This window comes from Vulpes vulpes, chromosome 15 (assembly GCF_048418805.1).
Source record: "Vulpes vulpes isolate BD-2025 chromosome 15, VulVul3, whole genome shotgun sequence".
Classification (NCBI taxonomy): Eukaryota; Metazoa; Chordata; class Mammalia; order Carnivora; family Canidae; genus Vulpes; species Vulpes vulpes.
In genome coordinates this window covers 66736499-66759973 of record NC_132794.1, presented here as the reverse complement: position 1 = coordinate 66759973, position 23475 = coordinate 66736499, and positions in this window count along the sequence as shown.

Below are 23475 nucleotides of genomic sequence, written 5' to 3'. Positions count from 1 at the left end.
CGGGGAGCCTGACATGGGGCTGGATCCCAGGACCCTGAGATCATGACCTGAGCAGAAGGCAGCTAGTTAACTGAACTACCCATGCACCCCTTGCACAGTGTATTTTAAGAAATGTTATGCAAGGGATCCCTGGGTGGTGCAGCGGTTTGGCGCCTGCCTTTGGCCCAGGGCGCGATCGAAACCCACGTCGGGCTCCCGGTGCATGGAGCCTGCTTCTCCCTCTGCCTGTGTCTCTGCCTCTCTCTCTCTGTGTGTGTGACTATCATAAATAAATAAAAAAATTAAAAAAAAAAAGAAATGTTATGCAAAAATTTAACCAGACCTAATTCGATCTTTAATCATTTCAAAAGCACTTCAGGATTTCGAGCATCTCAAATTCCTTATCCAGATCAACAATTTTTACTGTTATGTACAGTTGAGTTGTAACCTCAATTCCTAACACATACACCACAGAGGCAACCAGGCTAAAGTGTTTGCTGTGTGAAGAGCCAGCCTCTGGTGCATACTAATGTCAGAGACAGTCTTTGACAGCATGAACAACAGAGAAAATTTGCAAAAAAACAAAAAAGAAAGCAAAAACACTTCAAAAAAGAGAAACGTGAAGTACTTAGTGCCAATTAAAATTTCATGCTTAGTCAAATCGAGTACTCATATTTTAAAGAAATTTAAGATTGTAATATAAGTTATGAAATTTTTATTTCATTTTATCATTCCTTTAAATCTGAGTTGAAAGGATTTTCTTTTTTAAAAACGTCCTTGGGATACCTGGGTGGCTCAGTGGTTAAGAGCCTGCCTTTGGCCCAGGGCGCGATCCTGGAGTCCCTGTATCGGTATCGAGTCCCACGTCGGGCTCCCTGCATGGAGCCTGCTTCTCCTTCCTCCTGTGTCTCTGCCTCTCTCTGTGTGTTTATCATAAAACAAAACAAAACAAAACAAAAAAAACGTCCTTAAGGGACGCCCGGGCGGCTCAGCGGCTGAGTGTCTGCCTTCGGCCTAGGGCGTGATCCTGGGGTGCCAGGATCGAATCCCACGTCGGGCTCCCTGCATGGAGCCTGCTTCTCCCTCTGCCTCTGTCTCTGCCTCTCTCTGTCTCTCTCATGAATAAATAAATAAAATCTTAAAAAAAAAAAAAAAAAAAGTCCTTATTTCCTCCCACATCACCTGACTTTAGTGCTAATTTCATCTCTTCATTATTAATTCAAATTCGCAGAGTTAAAAGAACCCAGTTTCTCTGTTGATCATGAGAAGGAGAAGGAAGGGCTTTATTTAAAAATATACCCACATGATTGCTTTCTAAATGCCTCGGTCAGTGGGCTGGTCCTTCGCAGTCTCCAGCTCCAGTCCTCTGCGGTTACTGCTGTGCCTCTGGGGAGGTTCATTTCCCAAACTGTCCCCTCGGGTGGCTCTCGGTTGGGCCCTGTCCCCCGAAGAGAGGCCCGGGAGGCCGGAGGGCGAGGGGAGCCGCTCCCCCCGGGCTTCTGGCCCTGGGCCCTGGCTCCTGCAGCGGGGACCCTGACCCTCATGCTCAGCCCTCGGGCCACGTCCTGTAAGCTTTAGCACCTGCCCGGAGCATCCTGGACTTGGCAGTTCCGTTTTTCCCCCTGGGTCCCTCCCTGGCGGCCCCCACGCTCCAGGGCATCCCCCCCGCCCCGGGGCCCCCAGCACCGCTGATAATCCCTCCTGGGGCTTTGACTCCCCTGCACGCGTAGCTCCTGACACTTGCCTTATGTCGTCTTTCCCTTTCCTTAGTTGTTCAGCACTTTTTAAAAAAAGATTATTTATGATAGACATAGAGAGAGAGAGGCACAGGCACAGGCAGAGGGAGAAGCAGGCCCATGCCGGGAGCCCCACGCGGGACTCAATCCCGAAACTCCAAGATTGCGCCCTGGGCCAAAGGCAGGTGCTAAACCGCTGAGCCACCCAGGGATCCCCTGTTCAGCACTTTCAAGCATTTAGCAACCAGTTGCCCTTATTAAATCGTCTCTGAAATATCTAGCAAGTTGCTCATCAGAAAACCATTATAGGGATCCCTGGGTGGCGCAGCGGTTTGGCGCCTGCCTTTGGCCCGGGGCGCGATCCTGGAGACCCGGGATCGAATCCCACGTCGGGCTCCCGGTGCATGGAGCCTGCTTCTCCCTCTGCCTATGTCTCTGCTTTTCTCTCTCTCTCACTGTGTGCCTATCATAAAATAAATAAAATTAAAAAAAAAAAATTTAGAAAACCATTATAAAGAACAGATGATATTGACACCCTATTTACATATGGATACAGAGTGTGTGTATATACATATAAATGTATACATATGTATGATAATTATACAGTATAATGCATTATCTATATATACACACATATTATTTTATGTTTAATTATCCAATAGACTGTCCTTGAAAACATATCTTAAAATCCCTCTACCAAAATTGTACAAAACTGCAGTTGATGATAAACTAATGAGATAGATAGAATAAAGATAGCTAATATTGAATGGGAGTGAAAATCTGAATTTCATAGAATGTATAGAACAGATACTAACTTTAAAAAATTTTTTTTATTTATTTATGAAAGACAGAGACATAGGCTGGGGGAGAAGCAGGCTCCTTGCCAGGACCCTAATGTGGGACTCTTGCACCCCAGGATCACGCCCTGAGCTGGAGGCAGATGCTCAAATGCTATGCCATCCAGGCGCCCCAACAGATATTAACTTTTAAAATGTATTACTTAATATCTTTCCCTATAGTTTCACTTCTGAATGGGTTGGATAATAGTTTCCTGGTCTTTATGTAGAAAAAAAGAAGGCATTCTAGGTTAATGTAAGTCTGGGATTGAGAGCATATTAAACTTCTCCTTTCCAAGATTCGCAATGTGTATTAGTGCCTTAATCTCTCTGGGATGCTATATAAAGTATCACTGGCTAGTTTATAAACAGTAGAAATTCCCTTTCACAGTTCTGGAGGCTGGAAGTCCAATAGGAAGGTGCCAGCAGGGTTGCATTCTGGCTAAGGCCCCCTGCTGGGTCGCAGCCTGCCAACTTCTCAATGTGTCCTCACTGGGCAGAAAGGGCTAGGGAGCTCTGCTGGGCTTCTTTTGTAAGAACACTAATCTCATGCATGAGGGCAGCAACCTCATGACCCAATCACCTCCCGAAGACCCCATCTCCTAACATTATCACATCGGGCACTAGGATTCCAGCATGTGTATTTGGGGAGGATACAGACATTCAGACCATAGCAATTCATGTATAAATAGCTCTGAGACATCCTGCAATAAAAATACTTGCTTAGGGCAGCTCGGGTGGCTCAGTGGGTTAGCGCCGCCTTCAGCCCAGAGCGTGATCCTGAAGGCCCGGGGACAGGCTCCCTGCATGGAGCCTGCTTCTCTCTCTGCCTGTCTCTGCCTCTCTCTCTCTCTATCTCGCTCTGTGTCTCTCATGAATAAATAAATTTTAAAAAAATCTTAAAAAAAATACTTGCTTAGGTTTGTTTCCATAAAATTTTTCAAAGTTTAATTGACCATGGCAGTTTTTTCTATTTATCAATAGTAAACTACCATATTTTAGAACTTACTATGGGCCAGGCATTTTGCAAGAATTATTTTCTTTAGGGGAGCCTGCGTGGCTCAGTCAGTCAAGTGTCCAACTCTTGATTTTGTCTGGAGTCATGATCTCAGGGTCCTGAGATCAAGCCCTGCATCTGGCTTCATCCTCAGCACAGAGTCTGCTTGTTCCTCTTCCTCTGCTCCTCCCCCACTCTCTCTCTTTTTCTCTCAAACAAATAAAATCTAATAAAAATTATTTTAATAATTCTTCCACTGCTTCAAACACACACATACACACTCATGCATACACCATGCACAATTTTTAAAAATTGAAATATAATTGACCTATAACATTGTTTAAGTTTAAGGTGTACGAAATGATGATTTGATCTATATTGCAAAATGATTGCCACAGTAGGCTTAGTTAACATCTCCATCACCACATGTAATTACCTTTTTTCTCTTTTAGTGGCAAGTGCATTTAAGATTTACTCTTTTAGCAACTTTCAAGTATATAATATATTGTTAACTAAAATCACCATGCTGTCCATCAGATCCCCAAAACTCATTCATCTTGAAAAGTTTGTACCCTTTGACCAACTCTTCCCCACATCCCCACCTCCCAGTCCTCAGCAACCATCATTCTACTCTTTCTATGATTTCCATTTTTTTACACTTCATGTACAAGTGGGATCATATTTGTCTTTAACTGTCTGACTAATTTTACTTAGCATAATGCCTTCAAGTTTCATTTGCATTGTCACAAATGGCAGGATTTCCTTCTTTCTCATGGCCAAATAATATCCCTTTGCATACATATAACACATTTTCTTTATCCATTCATCCACTTGTGGACACTTAGGCTGTTTCCATGTCTTGGCTATTGTGAATTATGGTGCCCTGAACATGGGAGTACAGATACCTCTTTGAGATAGTGATTTCATTTCCTTTGGATAAATACCCAAAAGTGATACTGGTGGATTTATTTTTTTTAAAAGATTTATTTATTTATTCAGGGAGAGAGGGAGAGAGGCAGAGACACAGGCAGAGGGAGAAGCAGGCTCCATGCAGGAAGCCTGACATGGGACTCGATCCCAGGTCTCCAGGATCACACCCCAGGCTGCAGGCGGCATTAAACCGCTGCGCCACCGGGGCTGCCCTACTGTGGATTTATATGGTAGTTCTGTTTCTAGTTTTTTGAGGAACCTCTCTATTGTCTTCCAGAGTGGCTGCACTAATTTACGTTCCCATCAACAGTGTACAGGGTTCTCTTTTCTCCACATCCTTACCAACACCAGTTATGTCTTGCCTTTTTTGATAATCGTCATTCTAATTGGTGTGAGGTGATATCTCCTCATGGTTTTGATTTGCATTTTTCTTTTTTTTTTAAGATTTTATTTATTTATTCATGAGAGACACAGAGAAAGAGGGGGGCAGAGACACAGACAGAGGGAGAAGCAGGCTCCCTGCAGGAAGCCCGATGTGGGACTCGATCCCAGGTCTGCAGGATCAGGCCCTGGGTCGAAGGTGGTGCTAAACCGCTGAGCCACCCAGGCTGCCCTTGATTTGCATTTTTCTGATGATGAGTGATGTTGAGCAACTACCTGCTTGCCATTTGGATGCTTCTTTCGAAAAAATGTCTATTCAGGTCTTTGGACCATTCATTTGTGAATCAGATTATTGTTTTGTTGCTGTTGTTCTTGAGTTGTATGAGCTCCTTGTAAATCAGATATACAGCACCTTGTATATCAGGTTTGCCAATACTTTCCCCCCTGTTCTGTCGAAGGCCTTCTCATTCTATTAATTGTTTCTTTTGCTGTACAGAAACTTTCCAGTTTGACACAGTCCCACTCTTGTAGTTTTGCTTTTGTTGCTTGTGCTCTGGTGTCATATTTTTTAAAAATCATTGTAAAGATCTAAGTCAAGGAAGCTTACTCCTATGTTTTCTTCTTCCAAGACAGTTTTAGGTCTTACATTTAAGTCTTTAGCCAATTTTGAGTTCATTTTTGTGAGTAGTGTAAGGTAGGGGTTCAATTCCATCCTTTTGCAGGTGATCATCCAGTTTTCCTGATGCCATTTATTGAAGAGACTATCCTTTCTCTACTGAGTTTTCCTGGCTCCCTGGCCAAATATTAGTTGACTGTATGTGTGTGCACACACACAATTTTGTCACGGTCTCTGAATAATCTGTTGATGGTTCTTTAGATCAAAGGAAATGTTAAGTTAAAAGATAAAGATTTCATCACATATTATGCTTATCTCCTTATACATTTTACTTCATAGTGAATTTGACTTCTTGGTATTTTAATTATAAACATTGTCTTGTTCAATATAAATTGCACACATAGCAAATATATTATTTCCTTTAGTCAAAGCTGGCAGTATAATATGATTGACGATAGTTACCCCAGAAGCTGATTTCTTCACAAAATATCCTGGGATTTAGTCAGAGAAAGATGTAGGCATAAAGATTTCTTTGGTGGTTTCCACATTCCTGTTTAAATGTAACACTCTTCTTAACGTGATAAATAAAAATAATCAAAGTCCTCAAGGGAATAAGAGAAAAGCACAGCTTAATATCTTTGTGCTTTAAGCTGCAGGATAATAATCGGAGTAGTACAGCATCCTGTGCGCCAACTGGCCTCCCATGTTTGGAGCAAACCTGAACCAGATCCCGTTCAGATTGCGGGAAGCTGTCAGGTTTCCAGGTCAAGGTACAGAACCACCGCAGCAGCACCAACCACAGGGCAAAGGGGTCTCTTCTTTTTATGTTAAAGTAAATCAAATGTTGGAAAGTAGATTTTTCAAATGTGCTCATGTACAAACAAACTTCAGTACGTCCTGTGGCTCCGGAGATGTAAACACAAGTTGGGATTTAAATCTGGATGGTTCCTAATAAGATCCGTGATGTGGATTGGGCTGAGAATTGCCAATTTGGTTGTCCAGGACAGGCCAACGACGGCTGCTGCTGGTGTCTGGGACAGGCCAATGACGCCTCTGCTGGGTGTCCAGGACAGGCCAATGACGCCTCTGCTGGGTGTCCAGGACAGGCCAATGACACCTCTGCTGGGTGTCTGGGACAGGCCAACGAGGGCTGCTGGCAGCACTCAGGCCTGGCCTGGCAAAGCCCACTCTCTTGGGTCCTGCGTCCCTCCATTTGCTCGGCCTCTGAGATGCCCGCTGGGTGACAGCTGCCAGAGGGCAGGAAGGCCTGGCAGGGACAGGTGGCCCCACCGGAAGAGTGGTGCCAGCTCCCACAACTGGCCACCGGGTCCGGAGAAGGCCCCCAGTGGGGCCGAAAGACAAACCCGGGGATGAGGGGAGGGGGCCCAGAGCTGGAGGGGTTAGAGGCGTCGGTGTTCAGGGCTTGGCTGCCCCCGGGGATTTGCTGGCATCACTTAGCATCTGTGAATCAACACTTCTCGTCGAAAAATAAGGCCAGCGAGGCGGTTTTGTTGAGTCCTCTGCTCCCGCCGTCCAGAGCGGAGTTTGAACCCGGCAGCTCTGAACCCGGACTGCAGCAAGAGGCAGACACAGACAGCACAGGCGCGGCCCGGCTCGGGGCCAGCTCCCTCTGGGCGCCCTGTGCAGAAGGCCCAACCGCCCAGCAGGCTCTGGGCCTCCCGGGGTGGGGGGACCCCGACAGCCGGGGCAGAAGTCAGGGACAGTCCCAGCAGACTCTGGCTCCCGAAGCGCCAGGCACGATGGAACACTCTGGAGCTCGCCGTGACCAGTTTATGCCACCTGCCTCCACGCGGCCCAGCTCGGGCGAGCCGGCACTTCAGGGATGTGGGACTCCTCCTGGGGGACTGCCCTGGGCTACCGGACAGGTTCGGCCACGTGCGCAGAGAGCCCAGAAGGCCTGGGAGGTTCCCGTGCCCTTAGCCAGCCTCGGGCCCGGTTCCCTTGCGACGCTCAGGCCAGACTCAGAGGCACAACTTAGCCTCCAGGGCCGTCCTGCAGTCGGTATCAGATGGAAGCGAACTGAGATCACTCCTGTGGGGGTGGGGGCGGGGGCCAAGAGTAATCTCCCCTCTATCACTCTAGCTTCTTGGCGGGGACCCCCTGTGACAAACGGCAGATCAGGAAAAGAGCAATTTTAGTTGCATATCCACGTGTATATTTCCGGGAGGTCCGCAAAGACATGAGACTCAAAGAAATGACCAGAGCAGGAAAATTTTTTACCTTCTAGTGGGTAGAACAATACATTTGTGAACAATTGGCAAGGCAAAGGGGGTTTAGGGCAGGGGTAGTAACGGGGTAAAAAAGAACAAGGTTAGTTTGTACAACCTTTTGGGCCTAAATTTCCTGTCTCTGGTAATAGGGAAGCCTCCCTCCCTCTTGGCCCAGGGGGATGCCTTTCGCATCAGAGATTTACCTCCTGCTCCCAGGGGTGCAAGGGCAGAAGCATTTTCCTGTTTCTGCCAGTTTCTCCAACTCCTGCTTAAGATATGCAGGATGCCGAAGTGCCATATTTGGGGTACATGTTCTGAACTTCATCACACCTTTCCCTACCTGCCTCCCCCTCTCCTTCCCAGTACCCCCTGGAGGCACTTTGTTACTAATTCGTCTGCACCTGATGTCTCCTCTCCGTGTCTGCTTCTGGAGAAACCAACTCAAACCACGCACTGTGTAAAATCCAGGCCATGATCCCAGGGTCCTGGGATCGAATCCTGCATCGGGCTCCCTGCAGGGATCCTGCTTCTCCCGCTGCCTCTGTCTCTACCTCTCTCTCTGTGTCTCTCATGACTAAATAAATTTTTTAAAATCTTTCAAAAAATCCTTTCAAATGATCTTTTCCTCTAGCCATACAGGTACTCTGTTCTTAACTATATATATTGCTGCATTACATATATTGAAAAGCTATGTGTACACAGATACGATTTACTGGATATAGAGAGGAACAATTTGACAGAGCAGGACAAGAAATGCAAACAATATGTACCTTCAGGCATAAATGAGAAAATATGATAGAATTGAAAAGTCTAAATAAATGGAATCAATTTACATTTATGTTAAATAATCTGGGACCAATGCACCAAGAATGTGGCATTAAGTTCTTAGGGCTGAAAATATAGGTTTGTTTTTTTTTTTTTTACTTTTTTAAAAAAAATTTATTTATTCATGAGAAACACAGAGAGAGAGAGAGAGAGAGAGAAAGATAGGCAGAGGGAGAGAAGTAGGCTCCACGCAGGGAGCCCGACGTGGGACTCGACCCCGGGTCCCCAGGATCAGGCCCTTGGCTGAAGGCGGTGCCAAACTGCTGAGCCACCTGGGCTGCCTGGTTTTTTGTTTTTTGTTTTTTTTGTTTTTGTTTTTTTTTTAATATGAGGAAATCTAGCCTCAGTTTATCTGAAAGTCCTAAATGTACATGATTACTCACACTTTTTTGCTTAATAGGAGGCTGGGAAAGAACATGGGTGTTAACAGTATGTGAAATCTTTGTAGAAACTATATTCTACAATTGTTGTTGTGAAGTATAGTAGAGCAGAGAAGATGATGCATGTGTTCAGTGTGAAGAATTAATGACCCGTACACCCTGTGTGCACTGTGTACACTGCCTTCAGCATTAGCAATGGGATGTACTAACACTTTCGAAGACTCCGTGAATCCTCCCCTCTCCTCCACTGCATGTTTTCCTTTAAGACATAATAGGCATCCTAAAATTTGTATCAATCATTCCTTTTCCTTTAGAGCTTTACAAATAGGCATGGAAACTTCAATAATATGTTAAGCTTTGCATGTTATTATAAATGGCATCACAGTGTTTTTCTGTTACCAGCTTTTGTTTTCTTTCCTCATTGCCTTTGAGATATGTTAGCTGCAGTTCATTCATTTTCGTTGTAGTGCATTATTTTATTCCATTGTGATTATACCATCAATTTTAATTCATCCTACTCTTGACAGATTTTCGTTGTTTGCAATTTAGTGAAATCGTAAAATTGGCTCTTACGAGTTTTCCTGGTGCACACTTTTAGCTTCTCTAGGGGACACATAGGAGTAGAAATACTGGGTCCCAGGTGTGTGCATCTTTATAGACGATATGTGGGTTCCAGCCAGCTTATGACGAGTGAAACAGACAGTGTGAGCCTCAGGACTGTGGCACTATCTCTTACCTCCTATCTTCGATGCTTCCCTTGGAAATGTGGGGGAGGCACCACCTTCTGGGGCAAGCCATCCGACTTCTGCTGGTGGCTGAAGCCAATGGAAAATGCTTCCTCCTTTCTCTTCACCTGTATAATCAGAGATACATTTCATACAGCTTTTCCAGCGAGGACCCAGAGCCCCTCTGGGTAGCAGCACAGAATGTATCCTTACCCATTCTAACTCCTTTCCTGCTTCCATTACCCCCCCTCCCTCTCCCCCTCCCCGACCCCCACCACCCTCTCCATTGAATGCTTTGTTTAAGCAACCGTATTCTCTGGGAAACCCAGGCTAAGACACTTTTATTCCACTATAAACTTTCACAGCTATAAATTTTCTTCTGAGTACCCTCATTAGTTGGATCTCAACATGTTTTGGGGTTTTTTGTCTTTTGGGGTTTTTTTTGAGAGATAGAGGGAGAAAGAGAGCACACACTTATGCTAAGGGAGGAACAGAGGGGGAGGGAGGATCCCAAGCAGACTCTGCCTGTGATTGCAGAGCCCCTTGTCACCCTGAGATCTGCCCTGAGTGGAAACCAAGATTTGGGCACTTAACCTACTGAACTACCCAGGTGCCCTTCAACATGTTTTAATATGCAGATCTTTTTTTGATGAACAAGAGAATTCTAAGACTTCCCCAGTTTTCACTATGATTTTGTCATTGACCAGTGAATTATTTATAAACGTGTCTTTATATTTTCAGTTGTGCAGTTTAAAACGTTATCTTTTTGTTATTAATCTCTAGCTCAGGCACATTGTGTTTTAACGGATCTGTTCTGTTAGACATTGATTCTTTGAAGTTTATTGAGACTTGCTTTATGGCTCACTGCGGGGTTAATTTTTATAAGTGTTTCACTGGTACTTAAAGCCATTTCTTCAGTTTCATTTTTTCAGTGTTCTATGTTATTGTTCTTTCTAAATCTTTTGTATACTTGCTGATGGTTTTTCTGTATGGCTATTCTTTCAATTAGGGGAGAAGGATGTTAATGTCTCCTACTATGGTGGCAAGTTTGTCATTTTTTCTTGGGCAGCAAATTTTTGCTATATGTATTTTTGCTTTATACAGTCAGGAAAGATTAGTCAGGTCTAAAGAATGTAGTGGAGGTCAAGAAAATGACTGCTTCAGCTTTTCAAATTCTCCTAGGCTGTTTGAAAAGGACAGAACAGGGTAAACCTGGCTGAGCTAGTTGGGTTTTTTGTTTTGTTTTGTTTTGTTTAGTGTTCCACAATTTATCAGGTGCATATCACACCCAGTGTTCATCACATCGCATGCCCTCCTTAATGCCCATCACCCAGTTACCCCATCCCCCCACGCCCCTCCCCTCCAGCAACCCTCAGTTTGTTTCCTGTAGTTAAGAGTCTCTCATGATTTTTCTCCCTTTCTGCTGACTTCCCATTCAATTTTCCCTCTCTTCCCCTATGATCCTCTGTGCTGTTTCTTATATTCCACATATGAGTGAAGCCATATGATAATTGTCTTTCCTGACTTGTTTCACTCAGCATAATACCTTCCAGTTTCATCCACATTGATGCAAATGATAGGTTATCCTTTCTGATGAGCTAGTTCTTTTTAAAGAAAGTAATGGGTGAACAGGTAAGGAAAACTTCATTTATCTGTAATAAGTTGTTATATATGAATATCTGGAGTTTCCACAGAACTGAAGTTCGGGCCAATTAAATGTCTAAACCTCCTGAAAAATTCATTATTTTCCCTCCCCACTATTCATCTTGAAAAATTTCAAATCTATGTAAATTTGAAAACACAGCATAATGAAAGCACATAAAGCATGTACACCCTTCTTCTAAATTCACCAGTTATTAATGTTTTGTCATATCTGCCTCCCCCTCACCCCACATTTATTCTTTGAGTTGAGCCATTAGAAATTAAATTGCAGACCTCATAACTCTTCACCTCTATATATTTTGCATGTGTCTCCCAAGAACAAAGATATTCTCCTAAAGAACCACAATACCATTATGACATCTAAAATTTTAATATAATCAATTGAATCATCTAATATATAGTCATATTCACATTTCTCAAATTAAACTCCCAAATGGCATTTGTACTTGGTTTTTATTTTGAAAACCTGAGTATTTAGTTAAAGTCCTCATTGCATTTGGTTGCCATACTTCCTTGGTCTCCTCTGATTAAGACAGCTCCCTTCTCCAACCCTCTTTTTGGTCTTTCAAGACATCAACATTTTAAGAATCTTTTTTTAAATTGATTTATGATAGTCACACACAGACACAGAGAGAGAGGCAGAGACATAGGCAGAGGGAGAAGCATTCTCCATGCACCGGGAGCCCGACGTGGGATTCGATTCTGGGTCTCCAGGATCGCGCCCTGGGCCAAAGGCAGGTGCCAAACCGCTGCACCACCCAGGGATCCCAACATTTTAAGAATCTTATAGCATGTCCTATTGGCTGGATTTGTCAGAATGTTTCTCCATGCTAGATGTAGGATATTTTTAGCAAGAATACCACAGAGGTAATACTTCCCATATTTGATATTTGGGAGCACATGATGTCTTTTTCTGCCATTATTGGCAATGCTAATTCTTTGATTAGGCTTATTAAGGTAAATTTACATCTTAGTGTACATAGTTACATGAGTTCTGGATAAATGTGTACAGTTATATAATCACCATTTCAGTCTAGATAGAATATTTCCATCATTTTCCAAAGTTGCCTTATGCCTTTTTGTCCTCCGTCTCTTCCCCTACCCCCAAAATCCTGGGAGCCACAGATCTGATTTCTGTTCCTATAGTTTTGCCTTTTCATTAATGTAATAGAAATGGAATCATACACTCTATAGCCTTTTGTGTTTGGCCTCATTCATTTAGTGTAATGCTTTTAGGGTTTAACCCTGTTTTTTAAAATAATTTTTTAAAAGGTTTTATTTATTTATTCATGAGACACACACACACACACACAGAGAGAGAGAGAGAGAGAGAGAGAGAGAGAGGCAGAGACACAGGCAGAGGGAGAAGCAGGCTCCATGCAGGGAGCCCGATATGGGACTTGATCCCGGGACTTCAGGACCATGCCCTGGGCCGAAGGCAGGCTCCAAACTGCTGAGCTACCCAGGGATCCCCTTAACCCTGTTGTTGCATGTATCAATAGTTCATTTCTTTTTATTGTTGATTAACTTTTCATTGTATGGATATAACAAAAGCTGTTATGGACATTAGGTTATTTCTAGCTTTTAGCCATTATGCATAAAGCTGCTGTGAACATTCTTGTGGACTTGTTTATAATTCTCTCCAGTAAATACCCAGGAATGGGACTGCTGGATTATATGGCTAAGTATATGCTTAACTTTATATGAATCTCTCAAATTGTTTTCCAAAGTGACTATATCATTTTGTACGTCTGCCAACAATGTATAAGAATTCTAGTTGCATTACATATGGGAAGCACTTAATATTGTCAGTCTTTGTAATTTTAGCTGTTCTAGTCGATGTATAGTAAAATCTCATGATAGGGTGACTCTAGGTGTAATTATGTAGTAAGACAGCGCCCATCACATCTGTCCATTGTAAATATTCTTTTTGGTTTCTCTGTCATGAATACGTGATTTTTACATGATGCTTTGAGTTCTTGCATGTATTTTCTTTCCTTTGATTGTTTTGGCATCTAGTGATAAAATTTTCTTGAATAAATTTTATGATGGTAATTGCAAAATAATGACTTAAAAATTTATTGTTTTTCTATATTAGCTGACCCTCTTTGGAAGAAATATTTTCTCCCCTTTTCCTCCCACCCCTTAAGTTTCAGTATCTACACACAGATTCTTTGTTATGTAGTCCATTTTAATTCATTACTGATGCTATTTTGATGCCCACATTGTCCTGGATTTGACCATAAGAGCCTCTTCAAATTGGCTCCTGTGTCCTTTTGACATGTCTCCATCCAGTTTTTGAGCATGCCCTTCCTTTCTAGAACAATAAGCCTTCCAGACTCATCTTCTTTCCTGGAACTAGCTATTTCTCTAAGGAGCCCTGGTTTCTTTTAGTGAGGAATCCTATTTAAAAAAATTCTGGATATCCTAGTTATGGAAGTATCATTGTTTCTAAGGCTGTTCAGTGGACAGGTCTGTGGAATATATACTGTATTTTAAAAAACAGGGCCACCCAGGTGATTCAGTCAGGTAAGCACTGGACTCTGATTTCAGCTCAAGTCATGATCTTGGAGTCCTGAGATGGAGAGCCCCATGTCTGACTCCATGCTCAGCACAGAGTCTGCTTGGGATTCTCTCCCTCTGGCCCTCTCCTCACTTTCTCTCTCCCTCTCTTAAATAAATAAATAAATAAATAAATAAATAAATAAATAAATAAAACCTTTATAAATAGTAATAATATTGAGTATATATTGATACCTCTAATTCAAATCTAATACCATCGGGGTCTTTTTTCAAGTTCTTACATTTCGAATTCTCCCACAGTGAGAATTATGGTTCCCAAAAATATCAACAGATTTACTTATTTTTCTATCCTCCAGTTATACACAAAATAGTTTCACAATTCTCACACTGATTGTTTCACTAACAACAAAGTTATTCTGTTGCCCTCAGGATGTTTTCAACTCAGTCAGATTATATTGTTTTCAAAAATCATTTGAATTACTTTTTCTCTAGCATTATGCTAGCAATTTGATATACGGTTAAATTGATTTGTGTCTAAATTTAATTTTAGAGTTTGATTCGTTTGTTCTTTTAAATTTTATTTTTGAATGTGGAAAGACATTGTCTTGGTTTAATAATATAGGCCTTGTTTTCAATATAACAGCTACTAAATTTTTCTTGATAACTTCAGAGACAATTTTTTGTAAAGATTTTATTCATTTATTTGAGAGAGAGAGAGAGCACATGTGCCTGCAAGAGCAAGGGGAGGGGGAAGGGCAGAGGAGAAACAGACTCCCCGCTGAGCAGGGAGTCTGATAGAAGCAGGGCTTGGTCCCAGGACCCCAAGATCCTGACCTGAGCCTAAGGCAGCCACTTAACCATATGAGCCACCCAGGTGCTCCAGAGAGAGTTTCATCTATAGGGCCATTGCAACCAAATAATGTTGGAGTGTAGGTTAATGTAATTTTATTTTATTTTATTTTATTTTATTTTAAAAATATTTTTATTTATTCATGAGAGATTGAGAGAGAGAGGCAGAGACCTAGACAGAGGGAGAAGTAGGCTCCATGCAGGAAGCCTGATGTGGGACTCGATCTGGAGACTCTAGGATCACACCCTGGGCCAAAGGCAGACGCTCAACCACTGAGCCAACCTGGTATCTGGGTTAATGTAATTTTAGAGGAAGGTTTCTAGTGACAACCATAGGACCCTGTGACATTATGAAAATAGTTATCAGTTCCCTCTCATTAAATGGTAAACTTCTTTGGAACATGGACAATGTCTCTGAATTCCCAGAACCTAACAAATGATAGACACATAAAAGTTGTTCAGTAAATTTTTGCCATATGAATGGAGAGATGAACAAACAGCTGAGTAGAAGGAAAGACTATCTCAACAAACTAAAATAATGTGCTTGCTCCGAATAATTTAAATTTATTAGGACTGAATGAAGTGTGATACTTATGTTTTACAAGAGAAAACCAACACATGTACAAATGTATAGAATATGGGATTCCTGGCTTAACAGCAATGTAAACAGTCTGAGGCTATTAATGCTCAAAAAGCTCAAAACCCTGATAAATTTTTTAAAAAGATTTTATTTGTTTATTCACGAGAGACACAGAGAGAGGCAGAGACATAGGGAGAGGGAGAAGCAGGCTCCCTGCGGGGGAACCCGATATGAGACTTGATCCCAAGACCTCAGGATCATACCCTGAGCCAAAGACAGATGCTCAACTGCTGAGCCAGCCAGGGGCCCCACCCTGATAAATTTTTAGACCTTGTTATATTTGTACAATATCCAGATAGTCCTGATGCCCATTGCCCTGGCCAGCTGATCCGTAAGCGCTAGGTGCAATTCTAAGTGACACACTTTTAAAACAGGACATTGATACAAAGGAAGGGTTTTTAGGAGGATGACCATGATGAGCCTGAGGGGTCTGAAAACCATATCATGGTAGAAGGTGGTGGAAGTTACTGGAGAAGATTTTAAGATGAAATAACAACTCATCAAATTTGTGAAAGACTTGGAGGAAAAAGCTGAGTCACTCTGAGGACTTCCAAAGAGCAGAACTAACACCAGTTCATGGAAGGTATAGAGGCTCACTTTAGCCCACTTTAAGAAAGCACTTTCTTATAGGCTTGAACAGGAAGGGAATGAGTTCTCTCAAATTTGTGAGGTGCAAAGATGGTGAGGTCCAGGACATCACCCAACACTAGCTGTGATTATCTTTTAGGAAAGCTAGCGGGGCATGCCCTGCTTTGAGTTATTACAAATGTGCTTGAAGGAACTGTCCATCTAAAAGATTCCACACCCTGATCCTCTGAGTCAGTGTCATCATTAAAGATTATTACTGGTGTTTTGTAATCATTAGATTCCTCTAAGATTGGAGGAATATTTCCAATATTGATAGGTGTCACTATGTGTCACTATGTCACCGTGTGGCTCTCAACTGTGTATCAAATCTAGATCACAGGGATCCCTGGGTGGCTCAGCGGTTTAGCACCGCTTTCAGCCCAGGGCCTGATCCTGGAGTCCCAGGATCGAGTCCCATGTCGGGTTCCCTGCATGGAGCCTGCTTCTCCCTCTGCCTGTGTCTCTGCCTCTCTCTCTCTCTGTCTCTAATGAATAAATAAAATCTTAAAAAAAATCTAGATCACAGAATGCCAATCCTTAAGATGCTTATGTAAAAGAAATTAATTTCTAAAATATTGCCTCATATAAGTACTCTGAGACATTCACAATCATACAGAACGTATTAGAGGATGTGAGAAGAAAGTTGTTTTAACTTGAATTCAGAATTTCCTAAACGTATTTGCTAATGGAACACTACATTTTTTAGCCAAATAAGTATCTCATCTTCCTTGATAATGCTGCCTGCTTTCCTTGTTTTTCTGTCTCCTCCTGTGGGGGTCATTCTCATTTAATGTGGAGACTGCAGCTGCAAACATAATTTTCCAAACCAACCACAAGGTGTCTCTGCTTGTCTTACAAAAAGAAGCCTGCAAGCAACTTCCCAGCCTCTGCCACGCAAGGGTCTTGTACTGGAAGGGTTTGAGTCTGAACTACAAAGGGGGCTGAGACCCAGAAAACTGGGGTGTTAGTTGCATACTCAGGTTAAGTTAGAAATATCGACATCCGACTCAGATGGGTAGTTTGCAGAAGAATGTCGTAAGAGCTGGAATTCTCTGTCCTAGTTTTTGTTTTGAGGATAAATTTCCATGGAGTTCACTAATGGGACTCTTCTTCTAGGTCAGTGAACAGCGAAGCACCTGCAATCTGGCAAGAGATTTTTCCTGAGAAAATAACTGTTTCCAACTAAGCATATTTTCATTTCCCTTCAGATATTTGAGAACAAAGAGATGTTGAAGCAGGAAGCCAGAGCTGTTGGCACTGAGCTCTTTTGCATCATAACCTCCGGCTTAACCCCCCATCCTGATGAATTCATTTTAATTAGCAGCAGCAGGAGCGACTGAATGGTGCTCCGATCCTGATTGCACCGTTTTTGAAGAATTGATTTTTGCAGGTGTATGCATTTCTAATGAATGGAAGAAATAATTGTCCTCAAGGCTAAGAAAGGGATATTTCTCACTGGGTCGAAAGATCCTCTGTGGGCTGTGCTGTTGGTGGGCAAGAAGGGTGAATGATTTTCAAGGACTCTCAGTATCCTGTGGTTGCTAATTCTAAGGTCTTGTGTTTGTGAATGATAACCTCACATAGCTCCAGAAAAATCTATCTTTTCGTACCAGTTTTTTTTTCTGTGTTGCCCACTCTGTCCTTTCTTTCAAGTCCTCTCTTACTTTCAGGATTGCATTCATTCATTTATTCAAAATATTTAGCCCATACTCTTTGTGCAGCACATACACTAAGTGCTATAGGATATTCGAAGATGAATTCCCTTGACATGGAGGCTGGGAGGGGTGAGATAGATAAGAGGGAGCAAGTTATGAGCTGAAGGTCCAAGAGGACAGAACATAGATGCTGAATATGGAACTTTCAGCCTATAAATTCTAAACTAGAATCCTGCATCCTGATGTGAAAGAGATTTCTCTAAAATCCACTCCCAGAGGATTATTTGTGCTCAGTCACCATTTACCTTTTTACATTGTCTACAAGTTCTCAAATAGAGAGGGATAGGAGGATCAGGGCTTGTGTCACTGTAGATCCTCAGGGTTCCAAGGATATTACTGACAAAAACCTAATAATATCTACAAGAGGACTTAGCAAATGTAAGTGACAGAAGTGTAGGCTGCTATTTTGGTTGATCAGAGACGTTTTCTTGGTATTATTGTCCAGCAGGACAGGATGTTTGATATAGAAATATGTTGCCTTTTTCCAAATGGCATTTTCATTCCAGTTTTTGTTAGCAAAATTTTTTTAAACATATAAGAATAGTACAATGAATATGTATCTCAATACTAAGCTCCAACATTTGCTAACATTTTACCATATTAGCTTTATCTCTGTGTATATTTCCAAAATGTCTTTTAAAGATGCTTCCCATCAAACTAGGATCCAATTAAATCTCATGCATTGCCTTTGCTTATGTCCCTTTAGTCTCTTTTAAGCAAGGAGAGTCTCCCTTTTTAACAACAACAACAACAACAAATGAGTTTTTGAAGAGAACACACCAGTTGTTTTACAGATTAGGAATGTCCTGACTTCTAGATTCATCTTATGGTATCCTGTTGATGTTCTAAGACTTGCTCCACTGTTTTCCTGTATTTCCTAGAAATTTCAAAGTTAGGTGTAAAGGTGGCTCTGCATGTATTCTCTCTGGCTTACATTTTCTGGAGCATTCATCTTTGGTCCTTCCATCTTCTGTCTGGTTAGCAAAGGGAGTCTGGGATTTTGCTACACCTTAACGACTTTTAGCCACTAATGGAAAAGACAAAACAGCAAGTGTTGGCAAGGATGTGGAGAAAGGGAAACCCTGATACATTGCTGCGGGGTATGTAAAATGGTGCCAGTTTGGAAAACAGTTTGTTTCTTAAAGTGTTAAGCATAAACACACATATAACCCAGGAATTCTAATCCTAAGTATCTACTCAAGAGAAATAAAGCACAGGTCCACACAAAGATTATTCACTGCTACATTACACATAATGGTCAAAAAGTAGAACCCAAATGTCCATCAACTGATGGGTGGATAAACAAAATTTGGTATACCCAGGCAATGGAATATTATTCAGCAATAAAAAATAATAAACTACTGCAGTTCCTCAAAAAATAAAAATAAATAGAACTATGATGATCTAGCAATCCCACTTCTGGGTATATATCCAAAGGAATTTAAAGTGGAATATTAAGGAGATATTTATAGATGTTTATAGCGGCATTATTCACCATGGCTAAACAGTGGAAGCAACCCAAATGTCTATCAGTGGATGAATGGATAAACAGAACGTAATGCACACACACACACACACACACAATGAAATGTGTTCAGCTTTATAAAGGAAGAAATTTTGTCATGTGGTATAACATGGATGAGGTTTTTTTTAAAAGATTTTATTTATTTACTTAATGGGGAGAGAGAGAGCACAAGCAGGGGGAGCATCAGAAGGAGAGGGAGAAGCAGGCTCCCTGCTGAACAAGGAGCCAGGACCCAGGGACCCAGCATTGTAGAATCAAGACCTGAGCCCAAGGCAGATGTTTAATGAACTGAGTCACCCAGGTGCCCCACCATGAATGAATTTTGAGGGCATTATGCTAAGTGGAAGAAACTAGTTACAGAAAGATCCCACTAACATGAGGTAGGTAAGGTAGTCACACTCATCAATATAGGAAATAGAATGGTGACTACATGCCTCCTCAACCTCCAGATTCTAGTTGGATTCAGCCAGTGGGAAGCTCTGGTAGGAGATTGTAGGCAGGAGGAGAGTGAAGTAGGGTATGGATTGCTGTAGACTGGCTGCATCTCTCCACCAAAGTCACGGCTCCTGTCCGGTGGCCCTCTCCATAACGATTCTCTCTCAAGATCCCAAGACCTGTTCCTTTGCTTTGTTCTTTCAGATCCAAGAGTAATAACTCTCCAGGGCTACTGCACTGTACCTGGCAAATTTCTTTAAACTCAGCAATCACACTTGCAAGTAGTTCATTAAATTCTATTCAAATTGCTTAGTGTGAGTGTACAGTCTGCCTCCTGCCTGGATCCTGAGTGCTTCATTGGCTCACACCCTCATCTGGTGGAACTCTACATGAGTAGCTTCCTGAGAAAGAGTGGGAGTGTGAGAAATAAAAATTTTTAGGCTTTATGGATATTGCGGTTGACTAGACAAACATCCATTCTACTCTGGATAATTAGTCCAAGCCAGTAATGCAAATTCTACCCTTGTGTCAGTGACTGGGTCAAAAATGAACATGGGACCCAAGCTAAGTAAGTAAGATGTAATGAGAAGTCTTCCGGGGTGATTCTGGTGAAAGTTTTCTTGCTTCTAAGAGAGAATCACAAGAAGAGACAGAGTACCAACTTCCTCTGGATACTAATGTGCCTGGAGCACCTGTGTTTATCTTGCTTCTAGATGGAAGATAAAATCAATAACAAGGATATGAGTGGAGAGATGGAAAGAACCTGTGCCCTTGATGTCATGTTGAACTAGTGAATTCATGAATGCCGGAGCCAACCTTAATTCTACACTTTCTTTATACAGGATAATCTTTTTGAAAAGTGATTTTTGATTCATCTAGCCTGAATCAGTGTCTCTGTAAATTGTAGCCAAAGGATTCATTGCACGTCTAAAGTCATCTTTATTTTATTCTCAAACTTTAACGAGAGTTTAGTCAACTTTATAATTCTAGGCTGAAAATTTTCATCAGTAGAGTGTAGTAGTTCAGACAGACTCTGAAGTGAGATTTTCAAGGTTCAAATCCTGGCTCAGTCATTAATCAGCTGTGTCTCTAGACAAGAACACCATGTGTCAAAGGTTCCAAGATTTAACAAATAAAAATGCAGGATGCCTAGTTACATGTAAATCATTTCTAATTGCCTATGCAGTGTATACTCAGATAAAAGAGAAATATTGCACGGAGCATATTGAAACTCAAAAATTTTTTAATCTACCTGAAGTATATGAATTATATACCTCTTTAATTATATTTTCTTGATGATTTAACTGTTCTCTGGTGAAATTTTTTTTTTTTTTTGTAGAATTTGCTTATAAGATTCCTTACAGGGGGATGCCTGGGTGGCTCAGTTGGTAAGCAGCTGCCTTCAAGGTCACGTGGTGATCCTGGAGTCCTGGAATCAAGCTTTGCCTTGAGCTCCCTGCTCTGGCTTGGTGGGGAGCCTGCTTCTCCCTTTCCCTCTGCTCTTCCTCCAACTTGTACTGTCTCAAATATATAAATAAAATCTTAAAAAAATTCCTTACAGGCACAGTCTAAGTCCACTGCATTATAACATAGCTTCCTCAGTGGCCACAGTTAACTCCTGTCATTCTTTTGTCTTCTGAACATTACTGAACATTAACGAGCAAATCCACTCTGTATGTGTTATGAGCCAGTTTACTGAGCAGATATTAGCATATAGAGTTACTAATAACTGTGAACTTCCCTCCAAATTTATTTTGGTGAAACACATAACACCATCCTTTCTGCCATAAATTGCTTTTCCATTCTTCAAGATTGCATCACATCTTTTGATCTGTGACCCAGGGGCACCTGGGTGGCTCAGTTAGTTAAATGTCTGCCTTCGGCTCAGGTCATAATCCCAGGGTCCTGGGATTGAGCCCCGTGTCTGACTCCCTGCTCAGTGGGAAGTCTGCTTCTCCCTCTCACTCTACTGCTCCCCATCACCTCGTGCTGTCTCACTCTGCTGTTTCTCTCTCTCAAATAAATAAGACTTAAACAAAAATGTTCACTGACCAAAAAAAGAGCATTGTCATCAAATTGTATTCCATTCTTCTTCAACACTACACATGAAAATTTTACTTGTTCCCATACTGAAAGAGTATTCAGTGGCTCTATGAAAAAGAATAAAATTTTTCAAGAGATGAAATCATTTTTTAAAAGAGTTGTGGCAACTCACATAATAATTATCCACTTCGAGTAGGAATTTCTTTACCTATTTTTTTTTCTTTACCTATTCATATACACTTTTGTTCCTTCTAAGAGCAGCACTGACATTTAAACGGATTGATATTTTGCCAATATTTTATTCAATGCATTCAACAATGCATTCAGCAATGGAGTTTTATAATAAAGCTGTTTGCTCTTCTTTCAACATGCATAATTCTATTGCTAAAGAGATATTGAAAATTATGAGCAAGAAAAAAAGTAGGCTCAGGGGATTTTTGGAGCCTTTTCTTTAGCACTTAACTATTATTTCAGTGCTTTAAATAAACTGGTGTCTTCACAACTACATTTTTTAGGAGAGTCAATGGGGCTTTGAATCCTGGACAACTGAAGAACACTGAATGACAAGTGTGTCAGGGGTATGCAAGACCACCCCTACTCTCAGAAACTTGCTCACAGAACAAGTTGTATACAGTTGTATTCATTACTAAGACATATAGTGACATACGGAGGAGACATAGCCAGATCATATGGCAAAAAAGACACCAATAGAGGCTGGAAGGATCCACACACAGACTTCCTTAGCCTCTCTTCCTTTTTTGAGGGCCACACAGAGTATATACTCTTCCCCTACCTACACAAATGCAACATTTCTGTCCAGGGAAGGCCATTGGTGTCCCAATGCACAATGGTTTCTTTCTTTTTTTTTTTTAAGTAAATTTTAAATTTTAGAATAACTTAGATTTACATAAAAATTATGAAGATAATAGAGACTCCCCACATACCTATTCTTTATTAACATCTTACCTTAGGTTGGTAAATTTGTCACAATTAATGAACCAATACTGACACTCTTTTTTCAAATATTTTATTTATTTATTCATAAGAAACACAGAGAGAGAGAGGCAGAGACACAGGCAAATGGAGAAGCAGGCTCCATGCAGGGAGCCCGATATGGGACTCTATCCTGGGACTCCAGGACTATGCCCTGGGCCAAAGGTGGCGCTAAACTGCTGAGCCTCCGGGCTGCCCCTGACACACTCTTATTAACATATACTTTATTCAAATTTACCTTAATTTTTAAATAATGTCCTTTTTCTGTTCAAGGATCTCATCCAAGATGCATTACATTTAGCTGTCATGTCTCCATAGCCCTTCTTAACTGAAAGTGTCTCAGACTTTCCTTGTGTATTGATCTGGAGTCATTTCTAATTAGCGATTACTTTCTAGACCTTGGAGTTTGGTTAAAGGATAGTTTCCCCAATAAATAAGTTATGAGAATAAAAGACACCACACAGAGAATACAATGATATTATAATAGCATTGTATGTACAGTGATAGAGGGTAACTACACTTGTGAACACAGTGCACGTATAGAGAAGTCGAATCACTATGCTGTACACCTGAAGCTAATGTAGTAACAGTGTGTGTCAACTATACTAACATTTAAAAAAGTATTTTAATAAAAAGAATAGTTTTTCCCACTTGTGAATATGAAAAATAAGTTCTTTACTCATTGTTCTCCTCTTTTGGTCTTCCTTTCGCCAAAGTTGCAGGAGAACTGTAGGGTATTGTCCATATGCTCATTTGGAGGTGAGGGGGTTATGATTTCAGCTAGTATTACCATTTGGGGGTTGTATGCAACAATAACTGGCAGAGAA